The 23,736-nt window shown below is 37.2% G+C and overlaps 2 long non-coding RNA genes across 3 annotated transcripts in view; both read right to left on the bottom strand.

The window, feature by feature from the left end:
- LOC141496355 (uncharacterized) overlaps nt 1-23,736 on the bottom strand; it is a 686,762-nt gene that overhangs the window by 609,101 nt on the left and 53,925 nt on the right. The gene's annotated exons all lie outside the window — the stretch shown is intronic.
- LOC141496354 (uncharacterized) lies at nt 6,127-16,818 on the bottom strand. Its single transcript, XR_012471035.1, has 3 exons — nt 13,381-16,818; nt 9,389-9,455; nt 6,127-8,427 (listed from the first exon to the last, which is right to left on the bottom strand). It is a non-coding gene; the product is annotated as an uncharacterized LOC141496354 (long non-coding RNA).

The raw sequence follows: 23,736 nt of genomic DNA, 5'->3' as shown, positions 1-23,736 counted from the left end.
ACACGGTTAAGTGACTTGCATAGAGTCACATAGTTAATAAGGTGTCTGAGACTGAATTTGAACCCAGGAAGATGAGTCTTCCTGACATCAGATCTGGCACTCTTATGTACCTAGCTGCCCAAAATTATGGTGACATTGTTGACTTTTTCTATTGATTGTCTGATAATCAATGACAAAGGAACTGTGATGCCGCCATCTTCTCTAGTCCCTGATTGTAATGACCTTTCACCACATAGGAACACAGTGTTATTTTAATTCACTGTACAAATATAGTCTACAAGAACCAAAAGTTTTTTAGCAAACTAGGTGAAAAGTTAGATATATGTGTGTGTCTTTATACACATATGTACATAGATTACTATATAAAAATACATCATATATGTGTATGAAGACACACAACTTTTGATCTGCTTTGGGATTTGTGTGTGTATGTATATATATGTATATATATATACATATAATATGTATATGTCTTTTAATCTAATATGTATGTGTTTATATATAATACATATATACATATAACTATACATTTGCACATATAAATATACATACACATATGTCTGTCTGTGTTTGCCACAGAAAAATGTTTGCTTACTAGGAAACTAAGTCAAAATGAGAAGTTACTCCAAAAAGACAAGCAATTTAAAAAAAAAGTGGTCTGAGAAGGATCCAAGCTCTAGAAGTGGAAAGGGGCTCACTGGCCATCCAGTGCAATCCTTTCAGGTCCATGGAGACTAAATGACTTATCCAAGTACACAGGAGTAGTAATTATCAGAAACAGAATTTGAACCCAAGTCCTCTGTTCCAGTATTCTTTGGCACTGCACCACCATGCATCCTTGGGTTCAATTTCTTGCACAGAAATCTCATGCTATTAACAGATATTCAAATAAGACTGACCATGTGGCTACTCCCCTTACCCGACCTAGCTCACCTCTACCTTCCATCTCACCTTTCTTTGTCCTTCTTCACCATAAGCCCAGGATTCTCCACAAGAGAATGACTGGTTTTGCCCTGTGGTACTTGAACCCTGGTTAGAATGTTTTCTTTAAATAGATGTTTATCACCATCTTGTTACCACTTTGCCTAGATTCTCCTCATATGTCTCCTCCTTACCTCTTCCAAGAACCATCCCTTAAAACAAATATTTAAAAATTAAAAGAAAAATAATGAACTTAAAGGGGAAATATTCAACAAAATAAAATTGTACACCAAAAAATTTAATATTATATATAATACTTACTACCTGTGGTCCCTCCCCCACATCTACAAAGGAGTCAGGAGAGATATCTTCTTAGATCTCTTTTGGTTTTTTGTCTCCCCAGCATTTAGCATAGTATTTGGCATACAGCAGGTACTTAATAAATGTTTCTTGAATAAATGAATGAACCTATGCTTTTAAGACCAAGTATTTGTGATTTTGTAACATCCATTTTTCAATGGTTTTGTGGCTGTCAGTCAATTCATTTACATTATTATAGTTGTGTAAGGGGATTTATTTATGAATAATTTCATTAATCAAAGATTTTACCAGTGGAAAGTCATCAATTAATACATTGACAAGGTCTTTATTTCAACCCACCTACATTGTACCAGTTACTGTGTTCACCAGTGAAAATTAAAAATAAAAAAAAGAAACAGTCCCTGTTTCTCAAGATGGGAAAGCATCACCCATTACGAGACTAGAAGTGGACTATTTCCAAGTCAGTCAATCAATAGAAAAAGTCAACAAGCATTTTTTTAAACTTTTATTATAGCCCAGTCTAGCTAGATTCAGAGACTGTTTGCCACTTCAGAAGCAAAATGGACTGCCTTGGGAAGAAAGGTTCTCTCCCTCCCATGAGATCTTCACATAGAGGTTGAAAAGAGCCTGTCAAAGAGCTTGCATTAGGGATATTTGGTCAGACAGGGTTTGCACCAGATGAGTTCTGGGTTCCCTTCTAGCTCTGAGATTTTCTGGTTCTGTTCTACAATCAGGTCAGAAATTCCAGAACAATCAGTTTGCTAAACCAGCAATTTAATTTTTTAAGGTTTTTTTTTTTGCAAGGCAAACGGGGTTAAGAGGCTTGCCCAAGGCCACACACCTAGGTAATTATTAAGTATATGAGACCGGATTTGAACCCAGGTACTCCTGACTCCAGGGCGGGTGCTTTATCCACTAAGCCACCTAGCCGCCCTTTAAACCAGCAATTTAGGAACAAGTAGGAATACCTACATTAATGAAATCAAAGGGCATGCTATGGTATTCAAATACTTGAATATTTCTTGCTGATGTGAAATGTCATAAAATTTGGGCTAAGACTTTCAAAAATGAATAGCACTGGTGCAGCTAGGTGGTGCATTGAATAGAGTACTGCTCCTAGAGTCAGGAGTAACTGAGTTCAAATCCATCCTCAGACACTTACTGATTACCTAGCTGTGTGACCTTGGGCAAGTCAATTAACCCCATTGCCTTGTAAAGGGCTAAAAAAAAAGGAAATAGAGAGAGAAAAAATGAATAGGACTGGCAAATTTCCATGAAAATATGGTCATTGTGGGATTCTTAACATGGTGGCAGAGAACTCAGTGTAACCACTTAACTAAGTCCCCAGATGAGACGTCAGAGTCTGCCATAGAACAAGAGGGATTGTACCATTTTGTTTTATTTTTTTCCTTAAATCCCTCTCAGGGTTCAAATGCTTCACATCTAAAAGACACATTGTTTTCTTGGAATATACCACTGATACTGCCAGATCACCTCTATTACCTCATTTAACAATAACAGCACTCACATAAGTGTTTTCCATAAATGATCTCAGTTGATCCTCACAACTACCCTTTTAAGTTATCCTCATCTTCCATGGGAGGAAATGGAGCAAACTGAAGTGAAATGATTTGCCTAGGGTCACATAGTTAAAAAATGTATAAAATGGGTTTGGAATCTAGGAGTCCTGACTCCAAATCATCATGAAGATGGAGCAATAGTAAACTATGTCAAGGGCTTTGCAAACATTAAAAAGCTACACCAATGTTATCTACTGTGGTGACTGATATCCACTAGGCTGTCAAAGTAGTGACTCCCAGATTTAGCCACCATGATGTAAACATCTATTTCCAAATCATAGCCAGGAGTTATATCTAATGAACTATATCATGAACCATGAGGGTAAGGTTCATATTTTATCTAAAACTGGCATTACATATGGTAGGTACTCAATAAATACTAACTGAATAAGTAAATTAATTTCTCATGCTTATAAAACATCATCAGTATGAAACATGTAATCATGAGAGTAGGTAAAAAAACACAAATCTCCACTTCTGAGAATTTGGGTAGCTTGGGATGAATAAGGCTTGGTCAGCTTCAGAATAGTTTTACTGACCCAAGAAAGTCTAAGCAAGCAAGTGAACTGAAAGTCTAAGTCTCAAGGGACCATCTGAAAGGCACAGAGACAGTCCCAGGGGTAATCAAGTTCCCTTTGGGCATTTCTTTTCCAGAATTGTTTTGAATGACAGATGGAAGTTGTTAAAAAGCCAGGCAATCAGAAGGAAGATTTTTGTCTCTTTGGTATCTCTAGCATCAATGAAGACACAATAAAAACATAATCCACATGAGAGAGCCTGCTGAAGGGATATGATAGCTGTTTATAGATGCTTGAAGGGGAGTCTTGAGAAGAGGGAATGGGATAATCCTATATTGCTTTCAGTTCAATTTAACTTTTATATTATATCCCAGAAATAGAAAGACACAAAGCCTAAGAGTCCCTGTCCTCAAGAAGTTTATTTTTTTATTAGGTAAGGGGGAACACAATACTAGACACACACACACACACACACACACACATGTATATGCATGTATGTTGTGTTGTTGATTTGCTTTCAGACGTGTGCACTCTTCATGACCTCATTTGGGGTTTTCTTGGCAAAGATCCTGGAATAATTTGCCATTTCCCTCTACAGTTCTTATTACAGATAAAAAAACTGAAGCAAACAGGGTGAAGTGACTTGCCCAGGGTCACACAGTTAATGAGTATCTGAGGCCAGATTTTAACTCAGGAAGAGGAGTCTTCCTGACTCTAGGCCTAGCACTATATCCATTGTGCCACATAAGGAACTATATCTATCTACTTGTCTATCTGTCTACATATCTACCCATCAATCTCTACTATTGCTTATAGATAGATCTATATATGTACATACAGATGTGTATGTATATTATAATATATACAGGCATGGCAGATTCTTTCATCCTTGAGAGATCTGGAGATACCTTGATGACCTTGGAGGTAAAAACTCTAGTTCAACTACTTCTTTAAAAAAGGGGGATAGGAAGGAGAGGGGGGGATGGAGGGGACTGAATGGGGTAAATCTCATTACATGAAGAAGTACAGAAGACCTATTGTAATAGGAGGAATAAGGGAGGAGATGAGAAACTCCTGAATCTTCCTCTCATCAGACTTGGTTTCAAGTTAACTTACACACACACACACACACACACACACACACTCAGGTAACTTAACATTTTACCTTTCAAGTACAAAAAGGGGAAAAGGGGAGGGGGGACAGAGACAGGGAGGGGGAGAAAAAGGGGAACTAACAAAAGGAAGGGAGAAAAGGGTAAGGGGAAAGAAAAGGGAGAAGTGGATATAGGAGGGCAAACACTGAAGGTGGCAGTATTCAGAAACAAAATACTAGGGAATATAGATAATGTGGAAAAGGTGGGGAAACACAGTCAGAGGGAAGATAGCATGGAGGGATGATTTCTCTCTCATTACATTTAATTAGATCAACATATACCATGGAAACAATGTAAAGACAGACAAATTGCCTTCTGTGGAGGGTGGGAGGAGGGAAACAAGATTAGGGGCAACATTATAAAACTCAAAATAAATAAAATCTTAAAAAACCCTAATTCAAACCCACTCTCAAACATTTGGTTGTGTTACCCTAGGCAAGCCACTCAACCTTCTTAGACCTCAGTTTATTCTCTGTAAAATGAGGACATGAGAGCCTGGAAGAAGGGAAAAGCTGGAGGCAAGAAAAGTCTCAGAGAAGATATGGCAATGGCTATTTGTTAAAAGCTGGGGGAGCCAAGTACAATGGGGCCCATCTATAATCCCAGCTGTTGAATAATTCTGAGCCAGGTGGATCATTTGAGCTCAACCAATCAGGTGAACTCACCAATATGGTGACTCTCTGTGGGAGTGGAGGGACCCTAGGTTTCCTAAGTACTGGAAGAAGCCAGAAAAGAACAGATTAAAATTTTTGTGCCAATCCATATTGATACTGGGTCAGTATTTGGTACCATAAGGAGACCCAATCTTTATAAATAAAAAGGCCAAAGGAAAGTCATGTAGAGATGGAAGATATCTCAGATGAAAAATTACTTCAACACCCTCATTCTACAGAAAAGGAAAGCAAGGGGCAGCTAGGTGGCACAGTAGATAGAGCACCGGCCCTGGAGTCAAGAGTACCTGAGGTCAAATCCAGCCTCAGACACTTAATAATTACCTACCTGTGTTGCCTTGGGCAACCACTGCCTTGCAAGAAAAAAAAAAAAAGGAAAGGAAAGCAAGGCCTGGGGAGGTTAAGAACTGTCCAAAAGATACATATGTAATAGGCATCAAAAGTAGGATATTGAAAATATATCCTCTAACCTCAAAATCAACTCTCCTTCCATTCTGTAGGACTATTTTACTCTAACATATTGTCTAATTATTGTTTTAGTCTCTAAACTATAGATTATAGAACTCTAAATAGTTAAAATCTTTTTAAATATCGTCATTAAATATCTTGATTTTGCTCTGACTATTCATCTCAAAAAATTATTTGTTTCTCATAAGATCATTTTATTTCCTTTTAGAGAACTCTTCAGTTTGCTTAAGTATTGTTTTCTTCATTTTAACAATAAGTTTCCCATTGATTTGAAAGAGAAAAAGCATAATCCCTCCATCAACTTCTCATATATTCTCTTCCTATATAGATTCACCAAATCGAATAGACTATCTAGCTAAGTTCATATGGGAGGTGAATATCACTTAGAATTTAATTTAAGGATTACTTAATAGCATTTGAAATAAGTCTGAATTCTTAGGAACCTTTCAGGTAAAAACCATGCTTGCCTTAGGTTAATGCTGTAAGTATCGATTTGGAACTTAACTCTGAAAAGTATAAAATGACCCAATACTGCCAGATGAGCATAAACAAGTAAGGAAATACGACTGTAATGAAATAGAAAAGAAATGCAGATCGACATATGCATCTCCACAAAACAAAGGAAAAGCAGAGAAATCCCATAGTGTATTCACTGAGCTCATAGCTCACAGAACAACAGAAGAAGAAAAAATATCCCTTTCCCTTTAATCAGAACGTGGCACCTGAGGATGTAGGTTTGATATATCCATAGATGGAGTTGTTTACAAAAATTCTTTTATAATTGAGTACATTCAACTGAACCACAAAATATTTATAGAAGACAATATAAGTTGAAATCACAGGAATGGAGATTTTTTTTTAAAACCCACTGAACAAATACTATTTGAAAACGAATGGGACCAAGGAATGCTGATTTAGAAACATTCTATGGTGGCTAAACACAACTTAGGGCAGAAAGGACCCATTCATTCATTCCCATGATGGAAATCTAAGAAATAGCTGCTTACTCTGAACACCCAGAGTACAAGGGAAGCTATCACCTGAGGCATTCTATGTCTTTAACCATATTCTATGTCATAGAACCCACAGGGGTAAGGGGAGTGGTGGCAAGAGGTACCTTAAGAGTGCAATATTGGGGCACTTAGGTGGCACAGTGGATAGAGTACTGGTCCTGGAGTCAGGAGTGCCTGAGTTCAAATCTGACCTCAGACACTTAATTACCTAGCTGTGTGGCCTTGGGCAAGCCACTTAACCCCATTGCCTTGCAAAAACCTAAAAAAAAGAGTGCAATATCTTCTTGCCCCCCAAGGAAATGAGAATCATTTTTTTCCCTTTGGGGTGAGGGGCAGTGGGGTCATGGCATTCCATTTTAGATGTGAATTCCATAAGAGAGGAGGCATCTGCAGTGTCCACTCATGTCCTGAATCCCAGGAAACTGAGTCTGGATGGGGCCATGTTTTCTCTGAACCTTGCCCTGTTTATGTTGGTTCCGCATGTGAAGTCCCCAAGGGATCCACAGGTAGAAGTCTGTCTGAGCTGCTGGATTAGGCATGGAATCAAGAAAACCTAGTAGACCTAGACTTTTGTTGCTGTTGTTTGACCTTGACCCTCAAAGAAGACCATGGCATCATGGGGGTGATACCTTGACTTGCATGTGAATTAGATTTGAATGAGAGAGACCTGTGCAAAGACACCAAAGTTTCTCCTACAGAGTCATCTGGGTCCAGAGGCCAGATATATATATACCAGGATTACCAGAGGTGGTTGTGGATATGAATCAGTAAGGGTTAAGTGACTTGCCCATGGTCACAAAGCTAGTGAGACTCAAGTGTCTGAGGCAACATTCGAATTCAGGTCCTACTTATTACAGGGCCGGTGCCCTATCCATCTCTGTGACCCTGGTCAATTCATGCGCCTATGTTCCTCAAGTTTCCCCATTTGGAATGAAAAGCATGGGTTTAATAACCATTAAGGTGCATGCCGTTCTAGAGCTAAGATTTAATTATCTTTTATCTCCATCATTTCATTCTAGAGGGTAAAGATTTTAGAAACTCTGAAGAAAAAAACAATCAGGAACCAGATGAGATATGGGGTGATGAAACTGAGCCTGAAGTTGGTCCTCCCTTAGCAGCTCAGAAGACAAAGAAAACTTCAAACCAAGAGAGATTTGTCTGGTCAAAAGCTGAAGATTGTTGAAAACCTAAGCCTGAATTGGAGAAAATGAATTTCTTTGAATGTGTGTGCCCTTAACTGTAAAAGGAATAATCACGTAACAAATTAACAGGATGACTGGGAGCCAAGGAATTTTAATTGCCGATTTGCTTCTGTTGAAACTTTTAACTAGTTTGGACAGGTGCTGCTACTTTTTAATGGCCAATTCTGACCTGCTATCCTAGCTTCAAGGAAGCACACATGAAAAACTGCTGATGGTGACTCAAGAAGATGAGTGAGTAGCCGCCTACTTTAATCCACCAATGGGGCTCTCTCCATGCGCTGACCCTGCGTATCTATTTTAACAGCCCACAGGACAGAAGACAAACCGAGAAGCAGTCTTTTTTATTCAATTGGCAACAGGTCAGGGTTTGAAACTGTGATTTCACAATCGTTTGATAAAGGATGTCATTGGTTTTTGATTGATTTGTATTATTAACCTCTCTCTGGAGAGCCTTTTAACTCGAATTAGTTTAAGTGTGTCCAGTGTCTCAGTAATACCCAGGGTCCCTAGTTTTGTTTCTGCCAGGAAATTGCTGCCGTTGGGATGATGCATTCTGTGGTCTGGTCCAGGATAAATACTCTAAGTGAATAAATGGTAAGATAAGTATGTTAACTACCGGAGACAGGGTTGCTAGTGTTCTCCTTCTTCTCCCCAATACTCGGGAGATCGGGCTGATAAAAATAGCAGTTTGTTCTCTACTGCAGTAAGGATGGATAAAACTGCTGTGAAATTGGTATCGGTTTTTGAAGTATGCCTAACTTAATAAAGAGAGAGATAGAAAGAATAGATGGAGAGGGAAGGAAGGAAGGAAGGAAGGAAGGAAGGAAGGAAGGAAGGAAGGAAGGAAGGGAGGGAGGGAGGGAGGGAGGGAGGGAAGGGAGAGAGGGGAGAAAGGAAAGAAAAAAGGAAGGAAAGGATAGAGGGAGGGAGGAAGAATGGAAGGAGAGAGAAGAGAAGGCTGAAGGAAGGGAGAGAGGAGAAGGAAAGGAAAGAAAGGAGGGAGGGAAGAAGGGAAAGAAAGAGGAAAATAAACCCTTTCGTGCCAACAAAGGTAAATATTGTCTACAAAATAAGTTCCTCTAATAACAAACACAGCTCCCAAAGTCTTTTATAATATTTATGGGCAATTTCTCAATTTTATACCCAGTTACTTCTGTCCTACTCTTCCAAAAAGCTAAACCTGCCTGAATAAAAGAAAAGAGACATTTTTTAGATTAAAGAGCCTGGACAATGGAGCTCCAAAGTACATGATTACCAGTCTTATAAGGGAAGCTTTATTAATGTAAGACAAAGCAATAACTTCATCCTTTGCCAAGAGAAGCATTAAAGACCATGAGATAATGGAGGGCAAATGAGAAATTTGGAGGGGGGGAGATAAAGAAGGAAGAAACAAACTGTTTCAATAGCTACTAGTTTTCAGACTTATACTTACAGTTAGCCAGATTGCCTTTAAAAATGGGGGAGACAGGGAGTAATTTCATTGTTTTCTGTGGTCATTCATCTACACAAATAATGAGGGAATGTGAATAAAAATATATACCTTTCTGAGCCTGCTCATGAATGTATTTTTCCTCTCCTCTTTATGCTGCTACATTTCATTGCACCTGCTGATAGTATAAGGAAAAATAACAAGCTTAGGCAACAATAGGAATCTTAATGGACCTCAGGGCATTGTCACCCAGAAGTGATAACTACAAAAACATGCCTTCAAGTTTGCTAGTGGCTCACATGGTAAATTAAATGAAAATTTCTAAAGCTTTTTTTTCTGAAGGGGAACAAAAAAATAAAGATTATTTCCCCACCTACTCCCCCCCACACACACACATACCCAAAAATATCATTTTTCCTGAACCAACTTTTGATTCTCCCAGTCCTATAGGAGATATAATAATCCTTTAGGGATTATAACTCAAGCAAATTGGGAAGATGAACATTCTCTCATGAGTACTGAGTACAAAGCCCCTGAATTGCTACTTGCATTAGTGGAATGAAAGGGTTGGATTTAATAACCTCTAAGGTCCTATCTAGGTGTGGGTGTATGGGTGTATATACATATGTATATATATGTGTGTGTGTGTGTGTGTGTGTGTGTGTGTGTGTGTGTGTGTGGATGATGATGATGGTGATGATGTTTGTCCTTCATTCATGAAGAAGGTCATGACATCAGGGAGGCAGTGCCATGACTAGTCAGTGAACTGGATTTGATTGAGGAGTTGCTAAGTCACCAGCCTCAGTTTCTCCTCCAGAACCATCTGGGCCCAGTATGGATCAGGACAACTGTAGGTGGCCCTGGATATGAGGCAATTAGGGTTAAGTGACTTGCCCAAGGTCATCCAGCTGGTAAGTGACAAGTGTCTGAAGTTGGATTCTAACTCCTATCCTCCTGACTCCAAGGTCAGTGGTCTATCCACTGCATCACCTAACTTTCCCATGTGTATGTATGGATATATAATATATATCATATATAAATGTATATATTATATACCTATACATATACATATACATACATGGAATGAGAAGGGTTTCTTGCAGACAGTAAGTTTTGATTTGAGTCTTGAAGATGGAGGTGACAAGGGAGAGTTCCAGAAATGGGAGTTAGCCAGTAAAAATCATGGAGACAAGAAATAAGAGTATTTATTGTATGTGAAGTGGGTCTGGATAACTAGCTAGTAGGGTGTATAGAGGGGAATAGATAATGTAATGAATAGAAAAGCAGGAAGAAACTAGTACCGAAGGGTTTTCAAAGACAAAAGACTTTACTTTGATTCTGGAAGTAAAAGAAAGTCCCTGGAGTTAAGAGAATAGGGCAGAGGAGAAAGAATTCATATTTCTCACTCCAAATTTATTAATTATAAACTTTCTCTTTCTAAAGTAGATATTTTATCATGGACTTTAAGCAATGGTGTAAAGACTCCAAACAGTCAATCTCCAGTCTTTGCTCCATCAAAGCTAGTGCCATGACCTTGAAGAACTAAAGTGTAGAGAAACTGAAAGAATCTCAAAATGTTAAGAATCCTTAAAAACCATTCAGCTGAAGCAATGTTAGACCTCAAAACTCCATCAACACTTAAAACCCCCAGCAAAAAGTCAGACAACCATCTTGCAGCAAGGAGAAACCCAACTCCTACCAAGGTAGGACAATGCATTCCAGGCTAGAAAGTTTTCCATTATTTCAATTCTCAGTCTCTATTTTTATAATTTTTCCCTATCTCTTCTTAGTTTTGTACTCTGAATTTAGGCAAAAGAGAGTTAACTTTTCTATACCTCAGTTTCCTTATATGTCAAAGCAATATGATGAAATTCTCTATTATATCAGAGAGTTATGGTGAGAACCAAAAAGAAAGATTGTGAAGACCCTCTAGGACAGTATTTCCCAAATGAATTTGACCAGTGAACTGCTCTGGACTGGAAACAAGAAAAGCTAGTCTGAGGAGCTTGGACACATAATCAATTAATTGATCAAAAAAAGATTGATTAGGCACCCACTGTAGCCAACATAATAAGGATAAAGAAAATATGAGATCCAATCTTAGACACTTAATAATTATCTAGCTGTGTGACCTTGAGGAAGTCACTTAACCCCCCCCAAAAAAAACTTAACAATAAAAAACATGAGAAAAAAGTAAGAAATCAAAATAAGTCTGTATACATCCTGAACATCTAATGCACACACAAAAAAGAATTTTTGATACCCACATCCTCCAATGAAGTCCTTCTAAAAGGTTTCAACTGGAACACTGAATTCTCAAAAACCAAGTCAACCAAATAAGATGAGTAGCCAGGAGAGGAAATTTTAAGTTAATTGGCAAGGATTTAAAGGTAGTATGATATCTGGGATATTTGGAAGTGTTTTGGGAAAAATTTAGACAGACTAGCAAGTGAGAGCATGAAATTAAATAATAATAGGATGTACATACTACTGACTAGGCTGAATTCACAAGTTAGATTTGCTCATGTGGCAATTTGATAATCATGTTCCATTTGTAGCTGATTAAGACAAAGGAGTAAGGTTTTCAGATTTTAGGATTCGAAAGGTCTTCATAGGTATCTACTCCCTCTGGCATATTCTTTCTAAGGTTTAATGGATAACTTCATCTAATTGACCAATTAATCTGAAGGTAAGTATTTTTCAACCCAAGGCTACACATTAGTCTACCCATCGTCTGCTATTTTCTTGTGCAGAGCTGTTAGTTTTTTGATTTTTTTTTTATTTTTCTGTTAGTCTCTCCCCCACCTTCTGAAACACCCAGCACATTGGCTGAATATATACAGCCCTTAATATGTCCTTATTGAATAAGCAATGTTCCAACCTTTAACTGGAAAAGAAAAGATGAAAGGGTATACTAACTGCCTTCAAGTATCTGAAGGACCACTATATGTACAAGGAATCCCCCATTGTTTTATTTGGCCCTTGAGGACTAAGACAAATGAAAAAGGTAAAGAGGCCAATATAGTTTCCATAGCAGGAAAATCTTTCTAACAATGAGAGCCACTCAAAAATGGATTGGGTTGCCAGTAAAGGAAGTCAGTCCCCCTCCTTGGAGATCTTCAAGAAGAAAACAAATGAAAACTTGTTGGGTGTGCCTGAGGAAGCAGACTATATATGGTGCAGGATAGACTTGGAATTCAAAACTCGCTTTGGATACTTCTTAGATCAACAAATCACTTAACCTGTCTCAAGCCATTATTTTCTTATCTATAAAATGAGGTTGGTAATAACACCTGTCTCACAGGGTGGTTGTAAAAACCATATGAGATAACATATAGAAAGCTTTTTGTAAAATTTAAAAGTGTTTTTATAAATACTAGCTATTATTAATTCATCTTATCAGTGGGGAAATATCTCTTACAGAGTGGAAGTCATTCAATCCATAACTATTTATTTAGCAGCTCAAGGAGCCAAAGTCCTTAAGACTGTTGAAGATAATAGGCCAGGCATTGTGTTAGAGGCTGATGATACCAATACAGAGAAGGAAACCACTTCTATGTGTAGACAGCTTTCAATCTAAGTGGGGAGAAAATAAGTACATTCAGGAATCCTATTCATTCAGGGTGTGGGACCAGAAAGGTTCACTGAACAAAGTTGCAAAACTGCTTTAAGAAATGCAGAGTACTTGGTAGCTGTAAGAGGTGATTGTTAGTATTTCTTTAAACTTACTTCAATATTTCAAAAGACTTGTGATTGCATCAGTTCAAGTCCTTCTTTCACTGACAGACATCAAAACTCATACATTTCTTGATAAGCTCTATCTAAACTTGGTATGGGGGAGAGGGGTATTAGGAACCATTTTAGTAATATAGAAAATGCTCAGCTCCCTAGATGAGAAAACTACCAATTAAGACTGTCATCTTCTCTGCAATTTAGAGTCTCAAGAGACATGGGAGGGGAGTTTAAGAAGTGAAGTGACTTAAAGTCACCAAGCTAATTCTGTGTCATAGATAAGACTTGAACCCAGGTCTTCCTGTTTTCTGAGATCATCTCTCCATCCACTTTACAACTTTTCTACATTTGATATTTTGTCATCTACTCACACTAAGATTAATCAATCCTTGATTGATTTCATTCAAAAGATGATTCATTCACTCTATATAGTCTTTGCAAAGAGTTAGTTGAGGTATGGTATGTCCCTCCCCAGAATTCTAAACCTGCTAAGTAAGTATCTTTATTTCATACTGATCATGGAACCTTGAAGTTGTAAAGGACCCAATAAGCCTTCAGTTCCAACTGGTTTCTAAACAATAGAGCTCTGTCAACAAGAGAGTCAACAATGGTCCTTCAACCTTTATTTGAAAACCTCCAGGGAGGGAACCCATATCCCCCTTTGAAACCCCAGCTGTCCTTTTGGATAGTTCTAAGGTTCCTTTCAACTCTGAGAATCTGTAGTCCTGTGATATTCCTTTTAAGTACCTTAAGCTATTTTTTAAATAAATTTTTACATCCATGTGAAAAACAGAAGCAAGAAGGTAGGGAAGGATGAAAAGGCTCCCTACCACATGCTAGCATTTCATTTACCATTCTGTCTTTCAACATTTTGCCTTGCAGCTCATATGTCTTTCTCTTGAATTAATTTTTTTCCATTCTAGGGAATACTTTTAGACTGTTGAAATACTGACCTTTCCACACGAACTCACTAGTCAGAGCTTCAGAAAGTTTTCCATCAAGCATAGCCGGCTAGACAGGTGCTTTCTCTTGTATTAGCTGATGTCCAACTCCAAAGTTCCATCACTGAGCTCTCCAGCCCTTGAAGCCCCAAAACAGCAGCCAAGAATACCTTTGTCATCAGAATTTCCCACAATATCAGATAATTGTAAGAGGAAAAGGTGGAAAAGACAGATACAAATGAGATTTATACATAAAGAGCAAAAGAATCAGATGGAGAACAAATAAAATGACTCAGGTAGAAATTGGACTCCTAAAGGTCATAGATTTCATATAAAGGGCATCCTAATGATTCAAACCTATTGATCTAAATTTAAATTCAAGGTCTACTTCCCTCCTACCCTAACTGATTTCCTCTCTCTCTCTCTCTCTCTCTCTCTCTCTCTCTCTCTCTCTCTCTCTCTCTCTCTCCCATTACCAGTTCCTGGAGAATATCCTAATCTCTTATGGGTTACAAGTTCAGGTCCAGATCACTACTAGACTACACAGCTCTGAGTCGTTTTTACTTCAAAACAGAGTTGCTATCACTTCACTGTATTTCACCACACTCAATAAAAGCTTATCGTGTTTGTTGTTAAAAAGGATCAACCAGGAAAAATGCATTGGAATCTAAGACTATTTCTTAGAAAAATGATCCACAGATATAACATAGTCTAACATTCTCATTTTACACATATGGAAAATGAAAAAAAAACTGAATACTTTCTTGAAATGTTTCAAATTTGATTGATCAAAAATAGGTCTCAGATTAAGACTCACTTGGTCATTTGGATCTGATTGGCTCAGAGAGAACATAAAAAGCAATTGTTTATGCTCAGGTCAGAAACCTTGATGGTCTTCCCTTTCCAGATATTTTTGGTTTTGTTTCTTTGACCATGCAAGAAGCCATTCTTTGCTCCACTTTGTTCCTACCTACCTTAATCAAAAAATAGACATAGCTCCGGTCAAAATGAGACCAGGGAAAAACCTTAGCTTAAAAAGAGCAAAGTCATCCTCCTACCTAGGGCGATCTCCAGTCATCCTGATCCATATCTAGACACTGGAACCAGATAGTGCTGGAGGAGAAAGTGAGGCTGATGACTTAGCCCAGCCCCCCCTCACTCAAATACAATTTCCAAACTTGTCATGGCATCACTTCCCTGATGACATGGTCTTCTTTGAGAATCAAAGGCAAACATCATCATCATCATCATCAACAACAGCAAGAAGTAAAGAGACAGAGCTAAAATTTGATGGTCAGCCTTCTCATTCTGAATCAAGGATTCCACTCCAACTTGCTGCTCTAATCTTGTAAGTATTCCCCTGAGATCAACAAATACAATGTGTTCTCAGGAAGATCTTGGTTCAACTGATTGGAGCCCAGCACTCTTATAGGCAGGATCTTCATCTAAGTCTGTTTTAATTCCCAAAACCACAGACTGTCACCTCCCCACACCCCATCATCCTTCTCCTTACCCAGGTAGGATATAAATATGAGCCATTGGTCAGGCAAGAACATGGGAGGAAATACAAAAAAGTGAGGCAAACACACCCTGAAGATGAATCAGCACGGTTTTCTCTTCATACTATGAACATTTTATCATTAGACATAAAAGTAACAAAAGAGACTACATCTCTACTTGAAAAGGACTTACTTTTTCTTTTTCATTCACAGACATAAAAACTTTTGAAAATACCATTTCTTGAAAAGCATCAACACCTTTCCTAATCGTTATTTCCCTGCAATGACTTATTTATAAAATCTATTTTATGTGCTGATATAAAACAGACTACTATCTGAGACATGCTTATAACTCTTTGTTTATAATGAGAAGTGTGAGCTTGTGTTATGCCTTGGCGACGCACAGTTCCTATTTAAAAGGTTAACTTGATTCCCTAGCATTTACATCAGAAACTAAATGTCTTCTTCAATTCTAATAGACACATTCTTTCTTAGAAAAATTGCGTTGATGTCTTGTGTTTTTTATATTAGCGCTATTCTATCTCCTTCTATGTACTCACAGAACTTGCCCTTGTAAAAAGAAGCAAAATTGATGAGAACAGGGACTGTTCAATAGGGTCTGCTCTTCTGCACACTCAGGGTCCCCCTCATCTCCACCAAGAACATACACTTCATCAACTATTCTCCAGGAAGAAGATTGGGCATCTCATTTAATTTGAAGCCACTTGACTTTAGTGCTGTTTCCATGTTTCCATGTTTCCAGCATATTGTTCTCTTTTTTAAATCCTGTTTTCTTAATTCTAACCCATACTGATCACTTTTTATTGAACCAGAATATTTCTTTACCTTTATAAAGGTAAAGCATCATTGAGCATCATTACCTAATCGACAGGACCCACTTAGTTTTCTCAAGACCACCAAAGGGCTGCTCTGAACATTTTGACACATATGAAAACTATGTTACTTTGTAGAATACTTGCAGTATATTCTCAATGGATAAGTATTCTTATCTAGCATTCAACTGACCAATGTTTTAGGTTTCAATTAGGATTTTAATTTTGTTATTGTTCAGCTGTTTCAGTCATGTCCAACTCTTCATGATCCTGTTAGAGGTTTTCTTGGCAGAGATACTGGAGTGGTTTGCCATTTCCTCCTCTAGTTCATTTTACATATGAGAAAAATGAAGTGACTTGCCCAGGGTCACACAGCTACTAAGTATCTGAGGGTAACTTGAACTCAAGTTTTCCTGCCACCAGACCCAACATTCTTTCCACTCTACCCCTTAGCTACCTGTACTAAATAATTGTGATGGGGCAGCTAGGTGGCACAGTGGATAGAGCACCGGCCTTGGAGTCAGGAGTACCTGAGTTCAAATCCGACCTCAGACACTTAATAATTACCTAGCTGTGTGGCCTTGGGCAAGCCACTTAGCCCATTGCCTTGCAAAAAAACCCCTAAAAATAAAAACAAAACTAAATAATTGTGATTACTGCATTACAATTATCATTTCCCTTGAGCTCCTTGATTTTAGATCCTTCAAATAATTATTATTTTGTCTACCTTTATAATGGATCACTTTGTTGGTGAAGTCATAATCATCATATCCAAGCCTGCTTACTGACAAGACTTCTAATAAGCAGTCATTCTTTATTTATTTAAGAAGTTTTAAATTATATCTATGTAAATCTTTCTCTTCTTTTTTTTTAAAGTTTTTTGCAAGGCAATGGAGTTAAGTGGCAAGCCCAGGGCCACACAGCTAGGTAATTATTAAGTGCCTGAGATCGGATTTGAACTCAGGTACTCCTGACTCCAGGGCCAGTGCTCTGTGCCACCTAGCCACTCCTATCTATGTAAATCTTGAGTATGCAAGCATGATTTGTATGCATTTTGCTATTATTTTGAATGATTTCTCTTTCTATTTTTGCTGCTGCTAGATAGAAATGCTACTGATAAATATTAAGTTTATTTTATATCCTGCAAATTTGCTAAAGCTATTCATTGAATGAATTTGTTTCATTGTTCACTATAATTTTTAAGTAAAACCTCATATATTAGGAAATAGGAATTATTATCTCCTCTTGGTTACTATATTTTTAATTTCTTTCTATTATTATGGATATTTCTAGTACTTCCAAGTTATGTCAAATGGTATCAGAAAAGTATATATCCTTGCTTTACTCGTGTAATTATTAGCAAAGATTCTAGTGTTTTTCCATTAGATATAATGCTAGGTTTAGGTTTTGTATAGATGTTATTTGTCATATAAAGAAAAGGACCTCTAACAAGGCTTTATAGGATCTTTAGCATCGTTTAGTAGGAAGTACTTTGTCAGGAGCTGTTTCTGTATCTAATGATATAAAAATGTAATTTGAGATATTTTTGTTTTAATATGATAATTGTTGTGGACCGTTGTGGGTGGGAGCAATATAAACTATCTTCACCTGGTGTCCTTGAGCACCAGAGTCTTACCTTACTAAGTGCCATGGGAGTGGGCATGAATTAGAGACTGGACTGGAAAGGTATTTAAGAACTGGTGTTTTGGTAAATAAACGGAGCACTTGGAGATCTTGATGGAATACTTGTCTCCTTTGTCATCCTTGTCTCCCACCCCTCCAATGCTCCTCTGGGGAAGATTGAGGGAGTCTAGAATTGGAACTCAACAGAAAATTATGTTAATATTTTCCTAGTATTGATCCCTAGTTTAAATACTTCTAGATCAGAGTTGGTAATTTTGGAAGTATCTTTCAGTAGTCTTTTTGCAAGAATTTTATTTTTAAAATTTTTAATTCCTTAATGACATTGGTTTATAATTCTGGTTTATAATTCTCTTTCCTATCTTAGTTCTTCCCTGGTTTAGGGAATAAGATTATATTTGTCACATACAATATATTTATATAATGTTTTTCTTCACAATATGTGTGAATAACTTGTGTTAAATAAGTATTATTTTTTTAAAATTTTAATAAAATTTGCTTGTAAACCTATTTAAACCAATGGTTCCCTCCCCCATTACATTGGTAATGCCTTTGCAGATAATTCAATTTATTTTCAATTTATTTTCAATTTATTCAATTATTCAATTTATTTACCATTTTATAATGCTACTTTTGTATTTAATACTTTAGTAGATATGCCTCCAATTCTTTTAAATACTTGGTTTTCCTGGAACATAATTGTGTGTGTGTGTGTGTGTGTATTCTAATAACTCTCTGTCTTTCTTTGTCATGATTTATCTTGTTCATTTGGGGATTTTATTAATTTATTTTCCTTTCTGATCTTTTTTTAATCAGGCCTTTTTAAAGAACCAATTTGTAGTTTTAATCAAACCTATAATCCGATTGATTTCCAGTTTATCTATCTCTCCTCTAATTTTTTAATTTTCCTCTTTTATTCTTATTGTATGTTTATCCATCAAATTTCTCTTCTTAAAATTGCATATCATGAATTCTCTTTTTTGATATTTCCAAAGTATTTTCTGAAGAAAAATTTTTTCCTGTGAGCTGCTTAGTGTATCAAGAAATTCTGTAGTGCCATCATTATCATAACCTTAATGGTTATTAATTCTTTCCATTATTTATTCTTTTAACTTCTATATTATTCAATATGTCATTCTTAAATACCCATATAGGTCTATATAATGTTTGCATTTTCTTTCTTAAATATCCATATAGATCTATATGATGTTTGCATTTTTTGTATTAATTACTTTTTAAATTTCACTCTATTCTGCAGAAAATTCTTGCAAAAAGACTACTGAAAGATATTTCCAAAATTACCAAATCTGATCTATAAGTATTTAAATTAGGGATCAATATTAGGAAAATATTAACAATTTTCTGTTGAGTTCCAATTCTGGACTCCCTCAATCCTCCCTAGAGGAGCATTGGAGGGGCGGGAGACAAGGATGATAGAGGAGACAAGTACTCCATCAAGATCTCCAAGTGCTCCATTTATTTACCAAAACACCAGTTGTTAAATACCTTTCCATTATTTGTGTATTAACTTATTAGCTTACAGTCTAATAGGAGAAGATAATACACAAAAGGAAGATGAGGGTAGTGGGGAGAAAGGGGAGAAGGAGAGGCATTTTTCATGATGATGAGATCTCAGGTGATCAGCTCATTCTAGTGGGAGGAGAGTTATAGAGGAGAGGAAGCAAGAATGTTGGCCCATGGAATTGAAGATGAGCAGAGCTTCTAATGGAAAATGGAGTACCAGGAAAGTCATAAGCCTATAAAAAGGAAGACTTTGAGAGGATTTTACTGGAGACTCTCCAGTGCCCCAGCCTCAGGGGGACTGGAGAATAAGTTGAGAGGGTGAGAGTCTCCAGAAGAGTCCATTTTCATGATGATGAGATTTTAGGTAATCAGTTTATCCTGGCAACATATTCTGTAGAAGAAGCCAAGCTTTCTTTGCTTTGTCCTCTTTCTCTTCCCTTCCAGGCTGAACTTATTTTCTGATTCAAGAGTTATATATTTACTTGTTTTTTCTTTATTCTTTCTGTGTCCCTCCTGGGGTCAAAACATTTTTTCTTGCAGCCTCACTCTTAGAAACATCAATTCACAGGAATAATAACATCAAATGGAAGTTGTAGAAGGTGTAGAAGCATGGTAGAGGTTGCCATGTGCCCCAAATTCTGTGACCCTGACCTTTCTCCTGCCTTCTCTCATGCCAAGATCCATCCCAAAGCAATAATACTGATCCTCTAGCTCTGTATCTTCTTCCTTGAACAATAACTATCCCAGGTATGTTTACACATACACACACAAATACACATACATACACACACACTCACACAAACATACAAACCTTCTATACCAAAATTCAAATATATTCTTGATAGTTATATAATTATTTCAAAATAATTAAAAATTCAAAGTCAATACTCTTGTTTTTAAACACATATAGAAGAGTATTGATTTTTGATAAGAAATAAGAGTAAACAAATTATTCGGATATGAATTTTAAAAGAATATTTCTTATAATATTTTCCATTACAAAAGCTCTACTACAAGACTAAAAATCTCTTTGACATCTCTCCCCAACAACTTAAACTTCCACCCATGAGATACTTCCAGGTTTTGCAGGCACTTTCTATTAGGCTGTGACCCAGAATATAAGGTCTAAATGGATTTTTCATGTTTAGACCAGTGACCATAAAAAGTCAACACTGTTCACATGACTGATACGTTTGCCTTTAACAAAACAACCTGGACCAAAAATTATTAGAAAACATACCGGCAACCCCAGTGGACTTTGAAGCAATGTAATTAGGTAGTCCTACACTACGTTTTGTCAAAAATTTCTGACAACCTAATAACCAGATTGTCATCGGAAAGACATTGAAAAATGATGCTGTGTTTGCACCAGCATTAAAATATTGGAGTTTTCTGGAGCTCTTTTGTCCTGTAAAAATCCTATTAGGATTCATTCCATTGGTCTGGAATGATGGTTAAATGAATCTGTTTCACTTGAGAAATAGTAGCCCTAGAGAACTGACTTTTGTTTTTTATGTAAAGACCAAAAAGATCCCTACTGTGAAGTGCCTCTCAATTTGAAACACTCCACTCCCCCACATCCTAAGAGAACAGCAGAGAAACGGCCTTAAATACCATTTTTCAAAAAAAGTGGAAGCTAATGTATTTGACCCCCCAAAGGAGGAGGATGTGTTCTGGCCCTCAAGTCAAATCTCCGCATGTTGTGACTTTGAAAATGAGATAGGGCTATAGTTAAGAATTCTTCACACCCACATGCACACAATTAAATATAGGACATGGGGTAGAATAATATATAGCCTTAGGTTTAAAAATAGTTACCTTTAGATTAATTGGTCAATTAGAAGAAGTTATCCACTAAACCTTGGAAAGAATAAACCTCAGGGAATAGATACCTACAAAGAGCTACTGAACCCTAATATCTGAAAACTTCAATAAATTATCTTATTTAAATTCTAGAGAAAAAAAATCAAGTATAAACCAAAAATGTCAAAAATCCACAAATGCAAGTTTTTATTATGTATCTGGATTTGTCAGTAATAAATAAGTGACATTTTTATCTACATTCTCCATTCATCTAAAACAGTTAACATATTCTAGGAAATTGTTGTGATTTGAGCCTTCAGATGGCTAAACCAGAAGCAAGAGATTGAGAGAAAAACGAGGCAACAAGTTCTTGATAGTCACTCTTTGATGCTAGGATATGAGCAATAAACACTTTTTTAAAAGTCATCACATACAACTAGATTCAATTTACTGTGAATATGTGATGATATCCCATTAGAACGGAAGTTGCTTGAAGGAAGTGTAAGATTTCATGACTGCCTTTCTATGTCTAGTGCCTTTTTGTTCATAGCAGACTCATTAAATTCTCTGGTTGAATTGAACACTCAATAAAAATAGTGAATCAGCTTCTGTCCTCTCCAACAACCAATATGTCAAATAACTCCTTATACATACATGATCCATCCACCAGTTTCTTCTGCTAAGGTATAGCAGTTTGATTTTATTCAACTTGTCCTAGCTATATTACATTTGGAAATTCTTGTTTCTACATAGTTTCCATCTATATATAGGATATCCCAAAAGTCTTGTTGCAGTTTTTAGCTTCAATAGCTTAATTTTAGGACCCTTTCCATAACAGGTCTATGTCTATAAAGACCTACAGAATAAATGGTTTGACTATTCATGGGGGGAGAAGGGGAAATCTAATCTATTAAGTAATCAAAAAATAGATAAATGAACAAATGAAAAAGTAAAATGACCATCTGAATTAAGTCTGTCATGCCAGAGTTCAAATGCAATGGTATAATGAAGAATTTAAAAACCAAACTATCTTAAATCATAGCTATCAGTGAGATTACATATCTTTTATAGAACAATACCTACCATCCTTTGCCCTCCCTGCCCCTTAGGCTCCCTGTCTCAATCTCTGTCTTCTCTAATTGTTGGTACCCCTTCCTTCAAGAGGCCTTTCCTGGTCCCCCATTTTGTCAGGCTTTCCCCATTAAAGCTACCTTCCATCTTCTCTAGAAGATTTTGCTCATAAATGTCTTCTCCTTAGAAGGTAAACTCCCTGAGAGCAGGGATTATGTTTGTTTTTTCTTTATATTCTCACCAGTGGAGTCCTGTTTGGCACTGGTTGGCACCTTCTAGGCTTATTTCTTAGACTATCAATTTTACTTGTTGATATAAAAGTTTATTTTAGTGATTTGATCTAGACCCGTGATTTCTTCAGTTCTGAAGACTGGCTTCTCCCTATTGATTGCAGGTTAGGGAGTGGCCGGGGCCCTGAGGAGGTTCAATGGACTTGCTCCAGGCTTCAGAGTCTGACCAGGTCAGAGACAGGATTTGAATCTAGGTTGTCCTGAGTCCCCTACCTGTCTTCTATCTCCTCTGTACATGCTGCCTCTTAGATGAGCAGTTAACTGCATCAAATTTACATCAAAATAACAATGATAAATAGATGCTAGAGCTTATACAACCTTAAATAGTAAAGTCCTGTGGTCCATGCTGGCCTTATCCATTAAGGGGTGTGTTTCTAAATCCCTTTTTCACAGACTCTGGTACAGTACCACTTGCAATTAAATGATGATAATGAGGGCCATAATGACATTGCTCTTGAAGAACACTGACTTCAGCATCCCCTTCCTGGCTTCCATTACCTCCCTTAAAATTCCCTACAAACTAATTGTCACTGTGTTATTCCCTCTTGCAGAAGGCAATACCTGGATGAATGGTGAAGTGATGCCAATAGTGTTCACAGAGGCAGCTCAGACACTCCTATACCAAGGATGTCTTGAACCTACCCAGGCATTTCAATTGCTTCACATGGAAGCACATTTCCACACTTTGAGTAAAACCTCATTTTGGGTGGGGGGCATAATTATGTTTGCTGTTATACACTATGACTCTATATATGGACAGGGCTGTAGGAATCCTGCCCCACAAGGCTCAGGGTCAGAGATAGAGATGAGATTCATATTTATGTTAAATGAGATGCTCAAAGGGGGAAAAAAGGATGTTGTTTCCTCTAGATGAGTAGATTGAAACAGACCCAGTGGGAAGTCTTCTGTGCCTCATCTCAGACTGTCCAGAAGAATGATATAAGTGAGACTCCAAAGGAAACCAGGAGCAAAAGGCACATTAGCATCCCTTTAATTGGAAAATATTGGGATGATAAGCAGAAAGATATATTTTATATAGAAGTAGGCATTTGGTTGACACCATAGCAGCCCTGGACCTGGAGTCAGAAAACTCTTCTTCCTGAGTTCAAATCTGACCTCAGATAG

The sequence above is a fragment of the Macrotis lagotis genome, chromosome 8, assembly GCF_037893015.1.
Source record: "Macrotis lagotis isolate mMagLag1 chromosome 8, bilby.v1.9.chrom.fasta, whole genome shotgun sequence".
Classification (NCBI taxonomy): domain Eukaryota; kingdom Metazoa; phylum Chordata; class Mammalia; order Peramelemorphia; family Peramelidae; genus Macrotis; species Macrotis lagotis.
This window is presented reverse-complemented; position numbering and strand designations above follow the sequence as displayed.